We start from the raw sequence: 8,667 nt of genomic DNA on the forward strand, positions 1-8,667 counted from the left end.
GAGTGGAATTGTTCCTCAGGCGATCTATAGCATGCTATCTGATGGGATACTATAGCTGACGGCTGCATGGTTACAATTTTATCTCTCAAAGAGCAGCAGGGGCAGCATCATATCCAACTAGTACTGCTGTTCATGTCAATATGATGTTTACTTTAATGTATTTCATTGCATACTACATATTTAGCAAAACTGATTATGTATGCTCAATATTCACATTTTCCAGATAATATTTTAATAATTAAATGCATTAGTACAATGATTCTTTAAGAGTTAATATTTAATTCAGAATAGAATATGTTTATTTTTTATTGCACTGAGTTAAATTATGACTCTGAAGCCGCAGTGAAGGCGCTTAAACTCAGTGCTGGCATCACTCACAGCAGTCACAGTTACAGGACCAAGAGTGAATGAAATGTAATGAAATATGACTAGAATAATAACACTCACTGTTTGTGTTTCACGTCAGAGATGTAAATATTGTCCAGCCTGAATATCTAAATGTGGCGTGAACATAAGCAAATGGATGAGGATGTGTTTACATGCAAACATATTCGTGTTTATAAACAACCAAAAAACATACAGTAAACAGCAGGAGTATGAAATGAAACAAGTTTTCTCAAAGAGAAGAATTCAACTCAACCTTCATCAATCAGCTCATTAGAGTTGATTGTTTCAGCGCCAGATAAAAAGTGGCCCAAAAGAAAAATATAAAAATGATTTTCAAATTATGTTATGCTGCCCACCTATAACATTAAAACAACTTTTTAGTTTTAGAATTTTCATAATATACATAATATAGGTAATTTTGTTAATTAAGGTCCATATTCACATTTACTAATACTCATCACAAACATAAATATGAAAATTTGGGGAAAATGATGGACAAGTACACAAATATAGAGGAAATGAAATATGAAATAGGGTTTTTTAGAGTAATAAACAAATGAAGTGACGTGTTAAATGACGGATGAGAGCAGATATAATCCTCACGTAGTTTAAAGCTGCAGACAGAAACATCAGACTCAGAACAGAAACACACCACCTCTAAAGTAAGAACAACTCACATCTTCATTCTTTAACTAGAATTAGACTTTGAGATGTTGATATTACCTATTATATATATGATAATATTATATGTTAAGAGTATCTGAGTTTTTTAAAGTGTTTCTTCCTCAGAAATGGAGCAAGCTCTATATTTCATTCTTCTTATTGGTGAGTGTTGTGGTTTTATTTATGGTTTCTAGTTTCATTAGGTTTGATCCTATTAAGAAAGCATTGTAGTAAATTTAAGCTCAAAAGGGAAATGTATATAAATAATTACAATTAATTATGATTAATTACAATTATTTATATGAGCTGCCAGTAGTAACTGTAAGAATTTAATTGCTATCAACTAATCTGTTCGTCCAGTGAACCCTTAATGCAATTTCATGTCAACTCTGGCTGTTTCCGTGGCCACAGAAAATACTTTCATACAGTATTAATGCATTAGAGCATGTAGCAAAATCAGAATCGTAAAGGGACATTGATTTGTAAGGCAGAATCAGTAACTCATTTAATTTGTCCACAATAGTTTTATTAACTAAACATTAAAGCAAGCTAGTATAATAAACAAACAAACATACATACATACATACATACATACAATCACTCATACAGGGGAAAGGGCAAATGAGATTTGATGGATGATTCCATCAGGAAAACCAGAGAATGAAGCTATGAAAAGAGTCAGTTAAACCATCATGGCCATTTATAACATGGTCTATAGCTTATACTAAACTTCTGTTTCGTTTAGTTAAATGTATGATACTTGCATTTCCTTGGCCTGGAATGAGTGTTTGGATGCAAAGTCTTGATCGTTTGGAGGTTCGGTGATGTAGGCGTCGCGATCACGTTTTTCCGGATTTGAAGAGTGATGAATACCAAAGATGTCCTGACTCAATGGTGATTGGGAGTTTCTTCCCAGTGGAAAGTGAAAAGAACTAAGAGAGATGTCAGCTGAGATCCTAAGATCTTTGGTCAATGGAAAGTCAAGGCACAAGGCCTGGCGCAGACTTAGTGGGTTCAAGAGAGTTCTAGCTCATCCTTCTCATCCCCTTAGGATTTAAAAGAACCGCAGACCTAAGGCTCACTGATGTGAGACCTGAGAAGGTCTGAGAAGGTTCACGCCTCTCAGGATGGACTTGTCCAATGAGAAAGGCTGAAATTCCAAGAGGGTGGTTGGAACTAATGAAGAGTTTTACAACCCTTTGTGTGAAAGCATGGCGATTTGCAAAATGGAACTTGAGTGGGGGTTCAAGAGAAGAATCTTCAAGATTCTTAGAAAACTAATATATTGTACCAACATATAATATACACTCTCATTTAGATCATCAGAAGACAAATTCATATAAACAAAATATAGAAAGATTACATATAGGTAAAATTACATGAACGAGTAGTTCTATCACAAGCATGCATAAAACAGTATACAAGGGAAAAAAAAAAGACAATATACACAATGACCTGAAGTATATGTGTGTTCATTCAAAGAAAGGGTCTTCTATGAATTCATTAGAGAAGAGTTCATTTTTATTGCAGTATGTTTCAGAGAGAACTCTCCACATACTCTTAGACTGTAAAAGTTATCTGGTCTGGCTGTGGTGTCATGGTTGTCATGGTAACCAGGGGTCTGGAGTCATTCACAGACATCCTGGCACCTAGTATGTTTAGAGAGGTCTGTGATCATTTGTTAATCTAATGAATAATTGATTTGTTAAATCAAATGATAAACTGTGTGTCTGATTGGTGCAAATGCTACAGCATTAAAGCAGTGTCTCTCTTTCACAGCTCTCTGCTCCGTATCTGAATGTGTTCAGCGTCAATATCACTTTATAAATGAGAGGAAGACCTGGACTGAAGCTCAGAGATACTGCAGAGAGAAATACACAGATCTGGCCACCGCTGACAACATGAATGACATGAACGAGCTGATGAAGAGTGTGAATGTTCAGTTAGCCTGGATTGGGCTGCAGAAGACGGGTCGTGATGAATGGCAGTGGTCTTCAGGTGAACCTATTCTCCAACTCAACTTAACGAAAAAACAAACAGAAAATAACAATTGTTCTATGATGAGAAATGGAGAATGGCATGTTGTGGGATGTGATAAGTCCCTGACTTTCATCTGCAATTCATCCAATAACAGTGAGTGCATCTCCCTACATTGACAACAAACATTAATTTATAAAAAGATGTATCATATTCAGTTTTCAACCCTACTCCTGGAGGCCCACTGTCCTGTAAAGTTTATATCCAGCCTGTTTCAGCTCGTGATTTTTCAGGTGATCCTGAAGATCTTTGATTAGGGTTGGAGCTGAACTCTGCAGGACAGCGGCTCTCCAGAACCGAAGCTGGCCACTCCTGACCTCAGCTGTACACAGTTCTGACACAAAAACTAACTGCTTCTTCTTTTTTAATGTGGTCATAAATATAGACAACTTGAAGTCAGTTTCTGAAGAGACAAACTGGAAAAAAGTATTTTATTGAACGCTTGTTGATATTTTGCTCTCTCATGGGATAACTGTGGAAATCTGTCATTAGAGATAATAGCTGTTGTTGTTTTTTCAGCAATATTTATAAGTTATGAATTCAAAAATATCAGTCCATTGTTTTGGGAATGAATAAATGAATGAATGAATTAATTACTTGGATCAAATTTAACACACATGTAGTAGGGGGTCAAAACTGATGTCTGGCCTAGGAAAATTGACATTTATCCAAAAGTTATTAAAACTGTATTAAAGATTTGTTAGCATATTGCATTGTTGAAAGTGAAAAAGTGAAAGTCGTGACATTTGCCAAGTATGGTAACCCATACTCGGAATTGGTGCTCTGCATTTAACCCATCCAAGTGCACACACACAGCAGTGAGAAGTGAACACACCGTGAACACACACCCGGAGCAGTGGGCAGCTATATCCAGCACCCGGGGAGCAACTGGGGGTTCAGTGCCTTGCTCAAGGGCACTTCAGTCATGAGTATTGAGGGTGGAAGAGAGCGCTGTTCATTCACTCCCTCCCACCTACAACTCCTGCCAGCACAGAGACTCAAACCTGCCACCTTCAGGTTACAAGTCCAACTCTCTAACAATAATTCCACATCAGCCCCCAATACAAAGAAATAAATAAAAAATAAAAAAACGACAATATTTCCTGGTCAGGGTGTCATACAAAGTAATTATGAACACATACAAAAACGAGAAAGAACAAAGTATTAATAACTGATTATGTTGTGTTTTCCTGTGAGCTATAATTATTTTGTCAGAGAAATATCTTAACCAGTTTGAGTGTTTTGTTCTTCTGTCATATTTAAAATAGTTGGTTTATCAAACATGTAAGTTCATTAATAACTAACAGCACCTCCGGACATCATTTTCCGGACAGTCTGCCCCTTGGAGATGGTTATTCTCAGAAATTAGCCTTTTTAAGTAGATGTTTGAAACAAATAAAACATTTTAGACATGGACTTGTGATCATTAGCTACAGAGTCTGTGATAAACCATCTGAACACCTTGAGCTGCGCAATACATTCAGCTTTCAGTATCTCAACACAAACCCTTAAATAAGTGAGCTTGCATAGGACACAATGTCAATAACGATTTAAGAGAAAATAAAAATTCTGGCTATAGGAGCAATGATAAACTAAAAACACAAATTTTACCTAATGCTATATCAACAAAATCAGTCTTTGAATGTAATGTGTTTCTGATGTTTCCACTGCTGCTCCTGTTCACATCCAAACCATAAAGCAGCTTAAGAATAATGAACAAACTGATTCATGAATCTATTTTTATGTGTTTTTCTGAAAGCGAACACAAGACTCGTCTTTATCAATCAGACGATGAAATGGAGAGATGCTCAGAGTTACTGCAGACAGAATCACACTGATCTGATCAGTGTGAGAAACCAGGATGAGAAACAACAGATTGAGAAGATCATGAATGACAGTCTGATATCTGAAGCTTGGATCGGTCTGTTCAGAGACTCATGGCAGTGGTCAGATCAGAGTAACTCTTCATTCAGATACTGGATGTCTGCTGAACCTAATAATGCTGGACATAATGAAGACTGTACAGCTGTTGAAAAGAGCGCTCAGGGACAATGGAATGACATCTCTTGCACCAACTACCTTTTGTTTCCTTTTGTGTGTCATGAAGGTGAGTAGATCCTCACAAAACACACACACTCCATCATCACCTCCAGATCTCTTAAAGTTCCCGCTACATGTGTGACATGACAAATTCATCCCCAGTGTTTGTTCTGCATGTTGTTTTTTTATCAGTCTCTCTCTAGTTTCTGCTTGTGCTTTGTTTGGTTTCCAGATAAAAACTGATTGTGATCAGAGAGAATCTGACGTGGTCTGAAGCTCTGAGATACTGCAGACAGAATCATGTGGATCTGGTCTCGGTTCATTCAGAAGAGATTCAGCGTCGTGTGATGAACGTGGTTAAACTGGCGTCTACTGCGGAGGTGTGGTTGGGTTTACATAACTACTGCATCATGAACATGTGGCTCTGGGTGAGTGGAGAGAGCGTGTGCTATCAGAACTGGGCTCCAGGGAACGGAACGAAACCGGAAAACTGTAAACTCGAGAAGAGAAAAGGAGCAGTTCAGTCTGGAGGAGATCAGCGCTGGATCAGCCGTCCTGAAACTGACAAACTCAACTTCATCTGCAGCAGAAATAAACACAGAAGGACATGTGAATTGTTTGTTTTCTTGTTCACTCTTTTTACACTTCATTATTTTTCTCACTTAATTATATGTGATATTTTTTTCTTTGATAGCTTCTGAGTGAATCTGATTATTTGGTTTTAAAAGTGTAAAAGTCTTGCTTAAGTCTCAAAAGAATTATAATGACAATATGATATTATCAAAGTTTTCTAACATCAATGTTTAATATTATTTAACTGTTCAAAACACTTACATGATGTGTTTTAAGAATCTCTCTGTATATCTGGTGGGGATAAATCTCTTTGTTTTGCAAAAATAACATAATATGAATAACTACTTAATTTTTTTTCTGAGAACATAATCACCTGAGAGAAATCTTCTTTGTTTCTCAGCAGAATGACATCTGGTTAGTAATTGGAAAGCAAAAGTAAAGGTTGGGTATAAAATATATTGTGTTTGATCCAAACAGGAAAGATCAAAACCATGACATAAACACATGATAACAGAAGATCAGCTCAAATAAACTCATCTACAGCCAGTATTCTCGTCTCCTCACTATTTCCTTTTTTTTTTTTTTTTTTTTTCTAGATGTGACAATGAATTGAAAATTATATGAAACAAACATGTAAACTTTACTTTTGATTGTTGATTTATTAGGGTGATATTTAGGATATATTGTCCCTTACAAAACAAGCACATTTCAGCTTCCTATGGCTTCGTCAGTCATGTATTATGATGGTAAGCGAGGTAGACAGTCTTCCCAGCTCTACAGCGCCCCACAATGTTCCAATGTAAATCTGTGGTGAAAAATGGGACTGCAGCGCCCTGCTTCGTTTATTTAGACCGAGACGATTTCACAATAAAATGAATGTCTTTATTATACCTTATTATATTATATCACCCACCGCCGTAGAAAAACTAAATGGCGGTGGGTGAGACAGGTGTGCTTGCAGCTCTCTTACTGTATGCTTTATTATCAAGCCTTTGTGTAAATCCATCTTATAGCAAAGTTGAAGTTAATCTGAACAACTTGGTCTTCACTGAGGAACAAATATCCGTTTTTGCATTGAAATGGTTTGCATTGGTTTCATTTAAACATTCGCAGCCTACTGCCAAAGATCACGGAGGTATGTGAGCTGGCCAGGAAAATCAAGGCAAGTATACTATGTTTATCAGAAACATGGTGAGATTCTTATATTACTGACTCCGAAGTTGAAATTGAAAACTTTGTTATCGTTCGCAAAGACCAGAACAGACAAGGGGGTGGGGTTTGCATATTTGTGAGGTCTAATATTGATTTTAATATAAGACAGGACCTGGTCAATGTTAACCTTGAAGCTGTGTGGATTGATATTTTGCTTCCAAAAAGCAAACCAATTTTGTGTGGTGTTGTTTATAGACCTCCAAATCAAAATGACTTCATCCAAACCTTGGAATACCTTAGTGCAGTCATGATTTTCTAAACCAGGAAGTCATTTTAATGGCAGATAATAATATTGATGTTTTGAATAGGCTACAGAAGGTCCACTATAGCCTACAATGGCTTTTGTGATTTTCTGAAAATGCATGGTCTAACTCAATTAATTAGCGTTCCAACCAGAATAACTGAGCATAGCCAAACTGCTATTGACCACATCATTGTATCTGACACAAGTAAAATCCTACAAAGTGGTGTCATTGTGTATGGAATTAGTGACCATTTTTTAACCTACTGTACCAGGAAAGTCAAGAGAGCTCAGATTAAATGTCACAAATTTGTGATGAGCAGGAGTTTAAAAGGCTATAATGTTAATAATTTTCAGGACATACTTAATAATATCAACTGGATGGAAATTACTAACATATGCGATGTTGATACAGCATGGGATTGTTTTCAATCTATTTTCTTGAAAACACTTGACAAGATAGCCCCATTAAAAGAGACCAGGATTAAACAAAGATCACAGCCTTGGATAAATAATGATATTTTGGACACCATTTACTTGAGGGATAAAATCTAAGTGAGTTTAAAAGAACAAAACTGCCTGTTCTTTTTAAAGAATATAAAGTTCTTAGAAATAAGGTTCAGCGAATGGTGGATGAGGCGAAAAATTATTTTTTTTATGTCTAAAATTGAGGAGCATAAAAAGGATCCCAAGAAATTATGGTCAACTCTTAGGCCTTTGTGGATAAAAGAGAACCCTAAGCAAAAACAAGGTAAAATAGGCCTAGATATTAATGGGTCCATATGGTATGATAAAAAAGTGGTGGCAGATACTTTTAATAGTTTCTTCACAAAAATTGCAAGTAATCTGGTGCAGAAGCTTCCATCTGCGTCAGGTGTTTTTAGTGATCCACAGAGAGTGCATACGTTTTATGAAGAAAAGGGAGTTCAGCCAAACACTTCTTATTTCAAACAAGTAACAGAGGAGCTGGTACTAAAAAAACTCAAAGGCCTAAATCTTTCCAAGGCTACGGGGTTTGACAACACCCCTGCCAGATTTCTTATGGATGCTGCTGAAATAATCACTCCTGTCATAACTTATCTTATTAATTTATCTATTGAAAAAAATCATTTCCCCAGTAAATTTAAGGTGGCAAGAGTGATACCTTTATATAAAAAGGGGCCCAAATCTGATACTGGAAATTTTCGCCCTGTATCTATCTTGTGTTCAATATCAAAATTGTGGAAAGGATCATTTATGAGCAAATAGACAGTTATTTAGCAGAACATAACCTTTTATTTGACTTCCAATCAGGTTTTAGAAAGGCCCATTCCACTGATACCTGTCTGCTTTATCTTACAGACTTTATTAGGAAAGAGGTAGAAAAGGGGAATTATTGTGGCATGGTGTTAATAGACCTTCAAAAGGCCTTTGATACGGTTCAGTATGATGTCCTTTTGAACAAACTAAAAGCTTTTCTAGGATTTTCTCCTGCATCTCTTCAGTGGGTGATGTCATACCTGGTGGGCAGAGAA

At 36.4% G+C, this 8,667-nt stretch overlaps 1 pseudogene; it reads left to right on the plus strand.

Annotated features, from left to right (window-relative positions):
- The first annotated feature begins 2,810 nt into the window (after positions 1–2,810).
- LOC109083522 lies at positions 2,811–6,028 on the plus strand (annotated as a pseudogene).
- Positions 6,029–8,667: the final 2,639 nt, after the last annotated feature.

This window comes from Cyprinus carpio, chromosome A7 (genome assembly GCF_018340385.1).
Source record: "Cyprinus carpio isolate SPL01 chromosome A7, ASM1834038v1, whole genome shotgun sequence".
NCBI lineage: Eukaryota > Metazoa > Chordata > Actinopteri > Cypriniformes > Cyprinidae > Cyprinus > Cyprinus carpio.